We start from the raw sequence: 17,108 nt of genomic DNA, 5'->3' as shown, positions 1-17,108 counted from the left end.
TAGTGATAAGGTAATAAAGACTTGCAATCTAAAAGTAAGGGACAGGAAATTAATTATTTTACTAAAAAGTGTCTCAGTCATTAAATAAATATTTTTGCAAATAACTGTTGAGGGAAACCTAATCAAATGCTGAAATAATTAAAATGTTTTTGTTCAGAAAAAATACTGATTTATAGCATTTGGCAGTAGACTACAAAAATGGAATACATGTTAAAGTAAATAAAATGGCTAACCACATTTTGGAAGAATTAAGAAAATATTTTCACTGACACAGCAGCATTCTGCTGATAAAAGTATAAACAAATATAATATTGCCTATCAACTATCTTCGATTAAAAAAAGGAAAAAAGGCATATCCAGATATACTTTTAATTATCAGAAGTAAAACTAATGGGAAACCTCAATAGTTCATCATATGGTCATTTTGAAGCGTATATTCACAATATGATCATTCAAAAAAAAGTGAGAAAATATAAAGATGGGAAAAAAAGAGAAATCTAAATTTTTTTAAGTGCATCAGAGCTTATCAATATTATGAACAAAGCTTTTGGAAAATATTCCACAGACTTGTTTTAAACAGAAAAGACACCTTTTAGTCATTTAAATAATAGTCAAAAAGTATTTAAATAATAGTCAAAAATTATCATTCTCCACAACCCATTCCTAAAATAATCTGCCACATAGCAAGATCAATGAAGTAGGCTGCTGCTAACACATAACTGCATGAATTCAGATCTTGCACCACATGTTCAAAGAAGTTAAAAATAAATTGATGACTTCTAATGAGCTTTTTGGTAAAAACAAAATTTTGGTCAGCTGTGCAGTGACTTTGATAATTTATTACAAAAGGTATAAGCCTACTAAGCATATAACCAGGTGAATAGAAAATTTAATGACATTGTAAATCTAACAGTATTAGAATATATTAGAATCTGTGTAATAAACTTGGAATCAGGAATTGTTTTACCACTTTTTCTACTTTTTTTTCCCTACTTCATGTAAGGGCTCATTCTGAGAAATAATTGAAGAAAATTTAAGGACCTTCATGTAAAGTTTACTGTTCTCCTGTGTTAGAGTATGTCTGTTGTCTCTACCTCTTCCTTAATCTTTTCATATTAAACAAGCATTTTATTTTACCTTCCTATCCCCTGCCATCCCAAAGAAAAGGTCCTGACAGTTCCATCTCAAAAGTACTTTCCAAATCTTCCTACTTCCTTCTATTTCTATTGATTTCTTCAATACTCAAACATCACCCGGATTTCTACTAGAGTCTCTCAGTTTGTTTCTCTGTAATGCATTCTCCATATCACATCTGGAATGGATTCTTTTTCTTACATAATTTGTTTATCTAGTTTTGGGGAGTTCTTTCCTTCATGTATTTTTCTTTTTAATTGCAGTATAGTTGATATACAATATTATATTGGTTTCAAGGATACAACACAGTGATTCAACAGTTACCTTCATTGTTAAGTCCTCATTGGAATGGATTTTTTATTAAGATGTACTGAGATATAACACTATGATGCACAAATATTAAGGGTAAGACTGCCATTCTGGTAAATGTATAGAACACAAGTAGCACTCCAAAGGACTCCCCTGTGCCAGATTCTTATCAAATAATCTCAGAGGTAACCACTCTGACTTATATCACCATACATAAATTTTGCCTTTACTTGAAATGAATTATGTGGCATGTGCTCTTTTGTATATTGTTTCTTTTGCTCAGTATTAGGTGGATGAAGTCCATCAATGTTGTGTGTGTAACATTGTTTTATTGTTGTATAGTATTCCAATAAATATAACACAATCAACTTATCTGTTCTATTGTAAATGGACATTTGTGTAGTTTCCAGTTTGGGGCTATTTTGAATAAATATGCTATGATCATTCTTCTACAAATTTGTTACTGGATATTGCCATTCATTTTTAAGGCATCCATACCTAGGAGTGGAATTGCTAGGCGGTGGAATAGGAATAAGTTTAGCTTTAGTGGATACCATCAAAAATTTTCCAAAATTGTTGTACTCATTTACATTACAATAACAAAGTAATTTGTTATATTGCCCGACTTACCCTACAGATTTTAATGAGTGATTGGAAAGTCATTGCAGTTTTAGTTATAGATTTTAATAACTCTTGATGTTGAATACTTTTTCTTCTGTTTGCTGGCTATTTATAAATATATTTTTCTCAAGTTACTGCCAAGATTTTTCCCATTTCTGTTGGATTTTCTGTCTTCTTATTAATCAATAGATATTCTTTAAATATCCTGAATGGAACTTATTTGTTGGTTTTAGACAGGTAGTTAAACAACAAATATATCTACATTAATATGGCACATATGTATGTGGCAAATATGTACATATGCATATTAGTATATATAGCAAATATATATTATCAGACTGAAACTTGATCATTTTTATGTGTCCTTTATAAACAGAAATTCTTCTTTTCATTAATTTTTTTCAAATTTTTAATGCACAATTTAAAATAAGTACTTATATTCCTTATTATTTTATCTTTCATATGTAGGGTTATAAGATTTCTGTTAAATCTGAGGTGTAATATGATGTAGAGGTAATGGTACACCCTTTTTCCATGAGACATTTATATTAAGTATGCATGTGATTAATTTAGATATTATACTCTTTCTTAATTACAGTTTGTTGAAGGAGAACTACAATACTCTTTGGTTTTTAACTACTTTTAATAGACACCAAAACACATGAGGAAAGCATACAGTAGATTTTATGTAACACTGCATAGTCAGTGAATATTTCCTAACATGATTGTGAATCTGTAGAGATTTTTAGTTGACAGCATTTTCTCTTAGAAGCAAGGATATTTTACTTTTAAAGAAGCATGTTTTCATTACCATGGGATTCCTGTTATTGTATTTTGACTTATGTTTTCTTCTCTTTAATCAACAAATATTGTATCCATTTCATAGGAATACACCTGATAGTTAAGAAAAGTTCTCTTGCAGCATGTTAGAGGCACCCATTAGTGGACAACTAATATTTTAATTTTGAAAAATGTAATACTTATCTGTGCATTTATCTTAAAAGTATTACATAACTCATTATATTTGCTAAGTATTACTGTTAAAAATATGAGTAAGTTCTTGCCATCCAGGAGTCTACAGAAATTATACAGAAATACACAGTGTGCTTCCTTGGAAAGAAGTAGCAAAAAGGGGAGGGAATGGATGGCGTAGCCATCTTCACTTCCAGAACCTGACACATAATAAGCACTCAAAAACATCTAGTAAGTAGATTCTAAAGGACAGATAATAATGTAATATAGGTTTGAGAGTAAAAGAATGCATTTAGTACAGTTGGTACATAATATTATGTTATTATTAATTATTAATATTATTTCAGTATAGGGTTATTGGATACAGAGCTGTTGTGAAAATATAGTGTTTGTTCAGAAGATAGAATTTATAGCAACATAATTTGAGAGAAGTATGGTGTGAATCTCATATGTAATTTAAAACTTTCTAGGAGACATATTAAAAAATAAATTATAAAGAAACTGTTGAAATTAATGTTAATATATTTTATTTCCCTGAAAATATTCAAATGATACTGTTTTCACATGCAGTCAATATAAATCATTTTTAGTAAGATGTTTTACTTTTATCATCCAGTACACATTTTACACTTACAGTACATCTCAATTTGGATGCAAACATTTTAGCAGAAATATTTTACCTTTATTTAGAGGTCAAATTTTTCCAATTGATTAAGTAGACTCACATACCCAAGGTGTTTCAGACATTCTTAAATGTTCTTAAATTGCTGGATAAAAAAGTTTATAGATTTCAATTTTAATAAATTAAAATAAATTACAAATTCAATTCCTTATCTGCCCTAGCCACACTTAGGGCTAGTCATATGTGATTAGTGACTACCGTATTGGAAAGAGGTAGAGAATTTCCATAAACAAATTTAATACTGTTTAAAAGAATGTGGTTTACTTTTATAGAAATAAATTACCTTTATTTCATATTAAGTATCAAAATAATTCTATTTTAATCTTGTTAAGATGGTAATGCTGTCCAAATCGACCCTTAGATTTGATATAACCCCTATTAAAATCCCAGATAGATTTTTAGAAATTGATAAACAGATACTAATATTTATATAGAAATGCAGGGGACCTAGAGTTGCCAAATTCTTCTTGAAAAAGAAGCACAAAATTGGAGGAATTACATTTGCTCACTTCAAAACTTTGTACAAAATCAAGTAATCAAGACAGTGGGCTACTGGCATGAAAACAGATATATGGATTAAATCAGAGTACAGAATAAATCCTTACATTTATGGTAATTGATTTTCAAAAAGCATGTCAAAATAACTTAATGGGGGGGAAGAAAGGTCTTTTTAAGCAAATGGTGCTAGAGCAACTGGATACTCACATGCAAAAGAATGGAGTTAGACTTCTACTTTAATCAGCACACAAGTATTAAATCATGATGGATCATTGACCCAGATGTAAGAATTAAAAATATAACTTAAAAGAATATATCTTAGAAGAAATATTCTTAGAAGAAAACTTGGCAGGACATTTTTCTGACCTTGACTTAGGAATTGATTTCTTAAATAAGACAACAGAAACAAACAGACAAAAAGAAGAAGAGAGAAATTTGACACATTAAAATAATGAAAACAAATTTTGTACTGCAACCAATACCATTGCAAAAGTGAAAAGACAATCAACAGAATGGGAAACAGTATTTGCAAATCATATATTTGACAAAAGACTTGTATTCAGAATATTCAAATTACTCATAGCTCAATAATAAAAAACAAATAATCCATAAAAAACATTGACAAATTATGTGAATTGCCATTTGTCCAAAGAAAATAAATAGCCAATAACCACATGAAAGAATGCTCAGCATCTTTAGTCATTAAGAAAATATAAATCAAAATTATAGTGAGACACCACTTCATACATACTACAATGGCTAAATAATAAAACAAGGATGAACTTTGAAAATACAAAGATAAGTGAAAGAAGCTAGTTACAAAAGACTATACATTGTATGATTCCATTTCATTTATATAAGATGTCCAGAACAGGTAGAGTTTATTAGAGATACAAAGTAAATTAGTGGTTACTTAGGGATGGGTGTAAGGAGTTTTGGTGGATTGGAGGGTGGGATTAGATGGTATGAAATGGTCTAAATCAGATTACTGTGATGTTTCAGAATGTAGATATACTAAAATACACTTAATTGACACTCCAAATGAGTGAATTTTATGGCTTGTGAATTATATTTCAATGAAGCTGTTGAAAGCAAAAAAAGTACAGAGAGTTTCTCATACCACATGCTTTCATTTGGGTCAACATCTTATATAACCATAGGATATTCATCAAGCTAAGAAATTAACCATAGTCTGGTATTACTAACAAAGCACATAACTTATTTGGATGTCCAATTTTTACATTATTTTTTTCCTTTCTACGATCTAATCCAGGATCCTCAGTTGAATTGATTTTTCCACCAATCTGACAATTTCTCTACCTTAACTTGACTTTTCATGAATTTAAGAATTTTGAAGAGTACTGTGATTTATTTTATAAAGTACTCTCAGTTTTGGTTTCTCTGTTTTCCCATGACTATACCAAGTGACAGTTTATTAGGAAGCACACCACCACCATGATGTGCCCTAGTCAGTGCATTGTATCAGTGGGCATATGACATCAACATGACTGGCAAGGTTAACTTGTAACATGTGGCTAATATACATCCAAATATTCTACAAGATAAAATTACTATTTTCCCTTTGTTCATATTAAATATTTAGGTGGTACCTTGGTAACAGGCAAAAACATATTTCTGTTTAAAATTTGCCCACTAATCTTAACATATTTGATGACTTTTGCCTATGCTAATTATTATGGTATTCTAGTAATGATGTTCTATTTTTCTCACTTTTGTATTTATAAATTCAAATTCTTTGTAAGGAACAAGTATCACTTTTCCTTTGTTATTTATTCATTTAATTATATACATATGGACTAATGGATATTTATTTTGGGGGACTATAATCCAATATTGCCGGTTATTTATTTATTTGCCCAAGGTGCAACAACTTTGGTTGTTAAAAGGATTTATAAATTGGCATATGCGTCCTTTTGTTATGACTCTGCTATTTCATTTTCTTTTTCATTTTGAATGCTTTACTATTCTGTGTCACCAAAGCTTCTCCAAGCTCATCTTTTACTTTTCTGCCCCAGCCCTGTAATCAACCAGCTATCCAGAAAAAGCCTAGTTCCTTTGATCAGATAATTTTGATATTGACTTCTCCAGCTCCATCCCATTAGCAGTTTCTATTCTAGCTGCCCCCTTTCTTTATTTTCATCTTCATCCCCTGACAGTGAAAAATCTGGCTCTCATTATCTATAATATATCTATAATGTACTATATGTAATATATCTATAATATTTAACTCTATAATGTAAATAAAGTCAGCATTCCTAACCCAAAAACCTGTGAGAAAAAAATTTACTAAAAACTATGTTCTGTGTTCGTGAATAGCCCTTATTATTTATACATTTACATAATGCAATTAAAACACAATTTTCCAAACTGACTTAGGTCATCTTCTATATAGGTCAGCTTACTCCTTTGGATAAATAAGTTATTCATTTGAAATATAGTTAGGCTTATTTGAACCATCTATATTTTACCTTCCCTGCCCATATACTAGTTGATATTTTTAGAAGGTACATAGAGTAAAATCCAGTTTTTGTGATGTACTCTCTAATGGTTATATATTGTCTCCCAGTTTTGAGACAATCTGAGCATTAAAAAAAAAAAGTAGCATGTGGATTATAATGAATAAAAAATCTGTGACTTCATGGTGACTCTTGAAACTTGGGAAAAGGATGGATTCTTATAGAAGAATGCTAGCAGTTAAATGTAGAAAGAACAGCATAATTAGAAAATCACTGTACATTTTCAAAATTATCACGCCTCCAGTTAGTTATATTTATCAAACAGAATTAAAAGACACCTTTACAACTGACAGTGCTGTGGTACCTAAGTTGATACCACTTTAATTAAAGAATCAAATTTAGCATCATCAGTAATAAAAGGGCACATTGTGCCTCCAAATGTGATGCATTGGAAAATAATATCAGTTTGGGAGCATTCATAGAAAGTAAAAGTTTGACCTGAATCTAATCATGAGCAAAGACTCACTCAGATTCAGACTCTGGCATTCCACAAAATAGTCTCTTAAAATATCAGTATCATTAAAATACACACGCAGAGTGAGACACTTCAAGCATTTCTACATTAAAGGATGTGAGAGAGATGTGACAAGTAAAGGCAATGACTTCATAGGTGAATTTTTGATGTGCAGAATAAAATCAAGCATATTAATCTTATTTTAGGACCATTAAAGATCAAATAATAAGAATTTTTAAGATAACTAAATAAAGATTTGTATGAGGCCAAAGATTATGACATATAAGAGTAATATCAGTGACTACAAAATATATATAATTTAAAGTATTTTTTATAGAATAGATAATGATGTTTCTAAAAGGGTTCAGGAGATAGTTCCTGTCTATTTCTCTCTTGCCAGCATACATCTGTTTATTGGAAATAAAACTTATCTATATTGAATTTTTCATAGCTGACTATATTTGTTCCTAAATTGCTCATGAATACTATTGAAATTTAATAACATTAAGAGCTAGTCTATGTTTTCATGAATTAGTCAAGGTCTGGGACTCTCTAGACTCAATTCCTTCTAGGGAAAATAAAAATGAAAGCAAGTGCTCCAAAGGGGAAGAAATATATTAATGAAAATCAGAGAAGACTGTTGTAATTTATTTTTATTATATTAGAAAGTGAGAATAGTGTATACACCAAAAAAACCCTTCTTCCCTTTAAATAAGGGCATTTTAATAGGATAAAACAGTGTGTTATCTCGACTAATATTATATTTCATAATCTTGAGAAAATGGAAGCAAATAGTGAGGTGCCAGGTACCAGCAACAAGTAAACGATTTGTCATTGTTACTTTATATTAATAAAATAAAATGATATTTCTTAGAATAAATGTTTTTATTTGTTACTCTCAATTCCAAGATATACGTTAGAAACAAAAGGCAAAACTCAGGGCAATAAAGAGAATGAGAAAGCTAAAATGGAATCTTGGCAATGTTGAAATACATATAAATAAGATTAAATAAAATGGAAAGTAAAGCTCTTATTTTCACATATGTTATACTTTGTATCTCAAAAACTTCTATTTAACGTGTAGTAGTGCCAAGAGCAACATAAATAAAAATGAATCTAATATAAAAATTGAAATTGCATTTGGATGCAATATATTATACTACTTGTATGTGAAGATTTAAATCAGATGGAGCTTCAGTTAAATTGGATTACTGGAAAGAAAGATTTTTAAATATATCTATAATTAAATAAGAGTGTATACAATTATGCACATGTGCATCTGTGTGATTTAGGACCCCTTATTGTCAAGTGGCCTTAGCTATGCCAAGTTCTAGAAATATTCCTCTTAAAATGTTTATCCCTCTTTCTCTACCTGGTGAATTACACTCAGAAAATTATAATACCATGTTCACTGTAACATCTTCTGTAATTTATTCAGAAAAAAATTGATTAATCTCACCACTGAAGTCTCATAATACTTAAACATATTTTTCTTATATCATTTAATATTAACTTGAATTGTTCATTTCAGCTAGGCATCTAGAAGAGAAGCCTAGGAACTGACAATTAACAAGGACAATTTATTGAAGTTACGCATGACTGGGATAAGGTAACACGCAAGACACCATAAGCCAAGAACTCTTACATCTGGGAATATCACTAATCTGGGTCCTCAATCCTGAGTCAGCCAGATATTCTATTAAATTTCCTGGAGATACAGACACCTGCAGTTAGAGAGATCAAGGCCAGTAGTTGCTAGATTCTGCATGAAACAAGTTATTTATAAAATAACAGAAAGACATTATAATTTAGAGAATTTCTTTCAATTTCATATTGCTTTCTATACTTCCAACTAACTAAAAGTTACTAAAATTTCTCAAATATCCATAGCAGCCTTTAATGGACCTTAGTCAATCAGTAAGGCTGTAGATGGAGAATTCTGTTGTCCAAACTTAATGTTAGAGGACAGTATGGAGGTGGAATATGTTTCTATGTGTTTATGCTTTGCATTCATGCATGATGCATGCTTATAGGGACATGGTTTATGTACTAAGCAGGTTTTTGCCAAATGTAAATGACATTATCTCAGCATAGCTTATACTTTTCTTCCCCATTATACTATTACAGCTATATTAAAAGGTAGAAACTATATATTGTTCATTTTATATGCATTATACCTTATAATGACAGGTATAACAACTTATACAGTGACATATTTCATTTAAAAGAGCCACAATCTGAGTATGTTATTTATTTCTTCTATAGTCTCCTCTAAGATATTTGGCAATATAATGAATATTTGTTGATAACAAGATACTAGATATGATCCTCTTTTAAAACAATAACTTAATTCTTCAAATGATGATACTAAGACCCACAAAAATTAGAGAAGTGTTTAAAGGTACAAGGGTAAAAAAAGATTGGCAAGCCAAAATTGCTACATAGTCTTCCATCTCTGCAACTCTAAACTTGAAGATAGAACATATTGAGGCCACAGCTGGTTAAAATGAATGCATTAGAAAATGGTTGCCAAAGTTTTATACACTCTTGGTAGAAATAAAGATTATTGCTAAGAGTAAAATGTTAGGAAGATTAATCATCAAACCATCACAGAATCAAAATTTATGCTTATATAATAGGGACAAAGGCATAAATAGCACAATAATATCCAAGTACCACATTAAAATACAATAGGATTAATATATAGTCATGTGCTCTTTAAGAAGAAAGAAAGTCACTCTGTATTTTATTTTTTGTAATATTTCAATTAAATATATTTAAATCAAATAATGACCTGAATTCTGAAAAGTTCAGTTAATTGGAGAAACACACTTAATTTGAATACCTCCTTTTACACTGGAAGACAGGGCATGACCAGTTCATATATCTTACAAAAAAGCACTTATACAAAAGTGAAGGGGGGCTCTATGAATAACTGTGCAGGGATAACCAGCATAAATCAGGCCTATCCCAGACCAACCAAGACATATATTTACCCTAGCAACAAATAATTTCCATATAGTTTAAAGATGCATGTGTTTTACATATAATATTCTCTTTTTTTTTGGTATCATTAATACACAATTACATGAGGAACATTATGTTTACTAGACTCCCCCCATCACCAAGTGCCCCCCACATACCCCATTACAGTCACCATCCATCAGCATAGCAAGATGCTATAGAATCACAACTTGTCTTTGTGGTGTACAGCCCTCCCCGTGCCCCGCCCCCCACATTGTGCATGCTAATCATAATGACCCCTTACTTTGCACCCAGCCTTATCCCTCCCTTCCCACCCATCCTCCCCAGTCCCTTTCCCTTTGGTAACTGTTAGTCCATTCTTGGGTTCTGTGAGTCTGCTGCTGTTTTGCTCCTTCAGTTTTTCTTTGTTCTTTTACTCCACAGATAAGTGAAATCATTTGATGTTTGTCTTTCTCTGCTTGACTTATTTCACTGAGCATAAAACCCTCTAACTCCATCCATGTTATTGCAAATGGTAGGATTTGTTTTCTTCTTATGGCTCAATAATATTCCATTGTGTACATGTACCACATCTTCTTTATCCATTCATCTATTGATGGACACTTAGTTTGCTTCCATTTATTGGCTATTGTAAATAATGCTGCGATAAACATAGGGGTGCATATGTCTTTTTCAAACTGGGCTGCTGCATTCTTAGGATAAATTCCTAGGAGTGGAATTCCTGGGTCAAATGGTATTTCTATTTTGAGGTTTTTGAGGAATCTCCATACTGCTTCCACAATGGTTAAACTAATTTACATTCCCACCAGCAGTGTAGTAGGGTTCCCCTTTCTCCATATCCTCACCAGCATTTGTTGTTGTTTGTCTTTTGGATGGTGGCAATCCTTACTGGTGTGAGGTGATACCTAATTGTGGTTTTAATTTGCATTCCTCTGATGAATAGTAATGTGGAACATCTTTTAATGTGTCTGTTGGCCATCTGAATTTCTTCTTTGGAGAACTGTCTGTTCAGTTCCTCTGACCATTTTTTGTTTGGATTATTTGCTTTTGTTTATTGAGGTGCATGAGATCTTTATATATTTTGGATGTCAACCCTTTATCAGATCTGTCATTTACGAATATATTCTCCCATACTGCAGGATGCTTTTTTGTTCCATTGGTGGTGTCCTTTGCTGTACAGAAGCTTTTCAGTTTGATGTAGTCCCACTTGTTCACTTTTGCTTTTGTTTCCCTTGCCCAGGGAGATACATTCATGAAGAAGTCGCTCATGTTTATTTCCAATAGATTTTTGCCTATATTTTTTCTAAGAGTTTTATGGTTTCATGGCTTACATTCAGATCTTTGATCCATTTCAAATTTACTTTTGTGTATGGGGTTAGACAATGATCCAGTTACATTCTCTTACATGTAGCTGTCCAGTTTTACCAACACAGCTGTTGAAGAGGCTATCATTTCCCCATTGTATGTCCATGGCTCCTTTATCATGCATTAATTGACCATATAAGTTTGGGTTAATATCTGGACTCTCTATTTCTGTTTCACTGGTCTGTGGGTCTGTTCTTGTGCCGGAAACAAATTGTCTTGATTACTGTGGCTTTGTAGTAGAGCTTGAAATTGGGAAGCAAGATCTCCCCTGCTTCATTGTTCCTTCTCAGGATTGCTTTGGATATTTGGGGTCTTTTGTGGTACCATATGAATTTTAAAACTATTTGTTCCAGTTTGTTGAAGAATGCTGTTGGTATTTTGATAGGCATTGCATAGAATCTGTAGATTGCTTTAGGCAGGATGGCCATTTTGACAATATTAATTCTTCCTAGCCAAGAGCAAGGGATGAGTTTCCATTTGTCAGTGTCCTCTTTAATTTCTCTTAAGAGTGTCTTGTAGTTTTCAGGGTATAGGTCTTTCACTTCCTTGGTTAGGTTTATTCCTAGGTATTTTATTCTTTTTGATGCAAATGTGAATGGAATTGTTTTCCAGATTTCCCTGTCTGTTAGTTCATCATTAGTGTATAGGAAAGCCACATATTTCTGTGTATTAATTTTGTATCCTGCAACTTTGCTGAATTCAGATATTAGTTCTAGTAGTTTTGGAATGGAGTCTTTAGGGTTTTTTATGTACAATATCATGACATCTGCAAAAAGTGACAGTTGACATCTTCTTTACCAATCTAAATGCCGTGTATTTCTTTGTTTGTCTGATTGCCATGGCTCGGACCTCCAGTACTATGTAGAATAACAGTGGGGAGAGTGAGCATCCCTGTCTTGTTCCCTTTCTTAGAGGAAGACCTTTCAGCTTCTCGTTAAGTATGATGTTGGCTGTGGGTTTGTCGTATATGGCATGTATTATGTTGAGGTAATTGCCCTCTATACCCATTTTGTTGAGAGTTTTTACCATGAATGGTTGTTGAATTTTGTTGAATGCTTTTTCAGCATCTATGGAAGTGATCATGTGGTTTTTGTCTTTCTTTTTGTTGATGTAGTGGATGATGTTGATGGATTTTTGAATGTTTTACCATCCTTGCATCCCTGGGATGAATTGCACTTGATCATGGTGTATGATCCTCTTGATGTATTTTTTAATTGGGTTTGCTAATATTTGTTGAGTATTTTTGCATCTCTGTTCATCAGGGATATTGGTCTGTAATTTTCTTCTTTGGTGGGGTCTTCACCTGGTTTCAGTGTTAGAGTGATCCTGGCTTCATAGAATGAGTTTGGAAGTATTCCCTCCTCTTCAATTTTTTTGGAAAACTTTAAGGACAATGAGTATTATGTCTCCTCTGTATGTCTGGTAAAATTCAGCAGTGAATCCATCTGGTCCAGGGGTTTTGTTCTTGGGTAGTTTTTTGATTACCGATTCAATTTCTTTGCTGGTAAATGGTCTGTTTGGATTTTCTGTTTCTTCCTTGGTCAGTCTTGGAAGGTTGTATTTTTCTAGAAAGTTGTCCACTTCTTCTAGGTTTTCCATCTTGTTAGCATATAGACTTTCATAGTATTCTCTAATAATTTTTTGTATTTCTGAGGGGTCCATCATGATTTTTCCTTTCTCATTTCTGATTCTGTTGATGTGTATAGATTCTCTTTTTCTCTTAATAAGTCTGGCTAGGGGTTTATCGATTTTGTTTATTTTTTCAAAGAACCAGCTCTTGGTTAAATTGATTTTTTTCTATTGTTTTCTTCTTCTTAATTTTATTTTTTTCCTCTCTGATCTTTTTTATGTCCTTCCTTCTGCTGACTTTGGGCTTCATTTGTTCTTCTTTTTCCAGTTTCACTAATTGTGACATTAGACTATTCATTTGGGGTTGTTCTTCCTTCTTTAAATAGGCCTGGATTGCTATATACTTTCCTCTTGAACTACCTTTCCTGCATCCCACAGAAGTTGGGGCTTTATGCTGTTGTTGTTGTTTATCTCCATATATTGCTTGATCTGTTTTAATTTGGTCCTTGATCCATTGATTATTTAGGAGCGTGTTGTTAAGCCTCCATGTGTTTGTGAACATTTTTGTTTTCTTTGTACAATTTATTTCTAGTTTTATACCTTTGTGGTCTGAAAAGTTGGTTGGTAGAATTTCAATCTTTTTGAATTTACTGAGGCTCTTTTTGTGGCCTAGTATGTGGTCTATTCTGGAGAATGTTCCATGTGCACTTGAGAAGCATGTGTATCCTGCTGCTTTTGGGTGTAGAGTTCTGTAGATATCTGTTAAGACCATCTGTTCTAGTGTAATGTTTGGTGCCCCTGTGTCCTTATTTATTTTCTGTCTGGTGGATCCATCCTTTGGAGTGAGTGGTGTGTTGAAGTCTCCCAGAATGAATGCATTGCATTCTATTTCTTTCTTTCATTCTTTTTGTATTTGTTTCACATATGTTGGTGCTCCTGTATTGGTTGCATATATATTTATAATGGTTATGTCCTCTTGCTGGACTGACCCTTTTATCATTATGTAATGTCCTTCTTTATCTCTTGTTACTTTCTTTGTTTTGAAGTCTATTTTGTCTGATACTAATACTGCAACACCTGCTTTTTTCTCCCTGTTGTTTGCATGAAATATCTTTTTCCATCCCTTGACTTTTAGTCTGTGCATGTCTTTGGGTTTGAGGTGAGTCTCTTGTAAGCAGCATATAGATGGGTCTTGCTTTTTTATCCATTCTGTTACTCTGTGTCTTTTGATTGGTGTATTCAGTCCATTTACATTTAGGGTGATTATTGGAAGATATGTACTTATTGCTATTGCAGGCTTTAGATTCATGGTTACCAAAGGTTCAAGAGTAGTTTCTTTACTATCTAACCATCTAACTTAACTCTCTTATTAAACTATTATAAACACAGTCTGATGATTCTTTATTTCTCCCCCTTCTTATTCCTCCTCCTCCATTCTTTATATGTTAGGTGTTTTATTCTGTACTCTTTTGTGTTTCCTTTGACTACTTTTGTGAGTAGTTGATTTTATTTTTTGCCTTTAGTTAGTATTTGGTTGGTCTGCTTTCTTTGCTTTGATTTTATTTTCTCTGGTGGCATCTATTTAGCCTTAGGAGTGCTCCCATCTAGAGCAGTCCCTCTAAAATACATTGTACAGGTGGTTAGTGGGAGGCAAATTCCCTCAACTTTTGATTCTCTGGGCATTGTTTAATCCCTCCTTCATATTTAAATGATAATCATGCTGGATATAATATTCTTGGTTCAAGGCCCTTCTGTTTCATTGCATTAAGTATATCATGCCATTCTCTTCTGGCCTGTAAGGTTTCTGTTGAGAAGTCTGATGATAGCCTGATGGGTTTTCCTTTGTAGGTGACTTTTTTTGTCTCTCTGGCTTCCTTTAATACTCTGTCCTTGTCTTTGATCTCTGCCATTTTAATTATTTTTCTTGGTGTTGTCCTCCTTGGGTCCCTTGTGTTGGGAGTTCTGTGGGCTTCCATGGTCTGAGAGACTATTTCCTCCCCAGTTTAGGGAAATTTTCAGCAATTATTTCTTCAAATACACTTTCTATCCCTTTTTCTCTCTCTTCTTCTTCTGGCACTCCTATAATGCTAATATTGTTCCATTTTTGGATTGGCCCCACAGTTCTCTTAATATTCTTTCATTCCTGGAGATACTTTTATCTCTCTCTGCCTTAGCTTCTCTGTCTTCTTGTTCTCTTATTTGTATTCCATTTATGGCCTCTTGCACCTTATCCTGTCTGTTCTTAAATCCTTCCAGAGATTGTTTTATTTCAGTATTCTCCCTCCATACTTGCTCCTTTAGTTCTTGCATATTTCTCTGCAGGTCCATCAGCATGGTTATGACCTTTATTTTGAATTCTTTTTCAGGAAGATTGGTTAAATCTATCTCCCCAGGCCATCTCTCAGTGGTTGTCTGGGTAATTCTGGACTGGACCAAATTCTTCTGCCTTTTCATGGTGATAGCAGTGGCTGTAGGCAGGTAGCACATATGTCAGCTGGGAGAACAAAGTCCTTTCCTGTTTGCTGGTCGCCTTGCCCTTCTCCTCTGCCTGTCAGTTACCCGCACTCCTGGAGTAGCCTCTGTATTAATCCCCTAAGCTGCTGTGGGCGGGGTCGCTGTCAGGGTCACCCCGAGCCCTGCAGGGAGTCGCAGGCATGCCAGGTGTGCTGTCCTGTGATAGCAATGCCCTTCATACCTTTCCCCTGTTTCCTCTGCCTCTGTTGGGCTGCTGTGTGCTAACAGTGGCCTTTGGGTCTGGTTTGGGCAGCTGCATGCTGGGAGGAGATTCTGGGCAGCTTCCGGGGATGCAGCCGCTCCCTGGCAGCTCTGCCACCCCCAGGGGCATGTGCAACCACTCTTTGGCTACTGGGCCACTGTTTTGGGGCCCATGCCGGCTGGTGGAATGACTGGCAGGTTGCTTATTGCCATGAGGGGCCTCAGTGCTGCATTGCCACCCAGGGGGCTGGGGCGCCTGAAGTTCCTCAAGGTTCCCAGCCTGCTGGGCTGAGTGTGCCAAGATGCTTCCATCCAGCTGGGAGGCCCCTGTCCCTTTAAGACTTTCAAAAAGCACTAGCCTTTCTTTTGTCTGAGGGGAGCCAGTTGCCAGGACCCACTTGCAGATTTTGCTTTTCCATTTCTCTAGTATCTAGCACACCATGCAGTGTGTGTCTGCGCTCCTGGTGCTGATTACTAGGGCTGGGTATTTAGCAGTCCTGTGCTTCCACTCCCTCCCTGCTCTGACTCCTTTCCTCCTGCTGGGGAGCCGGGATGGGGGGAGTGCTCAGTTCTGCCAGGCCATGGCTTGTATCTTACCCCCTTCATGAGGTGCTGAGTTCTTGCAGATGTAGATGTAGCTTGGCTGTTGTACTGTATCCACTGATCTCTCTTTTAGGAATAGATGTATTTGTTGTATTTTCAAAAATATATATGGTTTTGGAAGATTTCCGCTGCCCTACTCATGCTGCCATCTTGGCTCCTCTGTACATATAACATTCTTTATATTTTAAATAAATCATGAGAGGCAGAATATTTTTTTCCTACATGGAATTTCATTTTTAAGCTAATGTTAGTTTTCATTGAGATGGAGATAGGTATCATCCTTGGTACACATAAGTCCTTTTGTTTGGTAAAGTAAATTTCACTAAAACATACATTTGTACATAAATAAATAAACAAAAACAAGGCCAAAATTTTATCCTTCAATGTGAAATTTGAGATATTGAGAAATTCTTTTTTATAGTATCACACGTAATTTTCCATATTGAAAATTTATACACAAAGCATTTTTGCAGAGATTATATTAGGTTAATTTATTGCTTTGCTAATAATCTTAAGACTTTTTGAATAGCAAAAATTACTGGTTTCAAGAGGCAGATGTATTGAGAATTCAATAAAGATAACACATGTATGCATATAATCTCTATGCTGTGCTCTGTTACTGTCCTCATCAAACACATTTTTGGCTAAAGTAAAGGGCCCTTTC

Source organism: Manis pentadactyla, chromosome 5 (genome assembly GCF_030020395.1).
Source record: "Manis pentadactyla isolate mManPen7 chromosome 5, mManPen7.hap1, whole genome shotgun sequence".
Taxonomy (NCBI): domain Eukaryota; kingdom Metazoa; phylum Chordata; class Mammalia; order Pholidota; family Manidae; genus Manis; species Manis pentadactyla.
Note: the sequence above shows the minus strand (reverse complement) of the source record.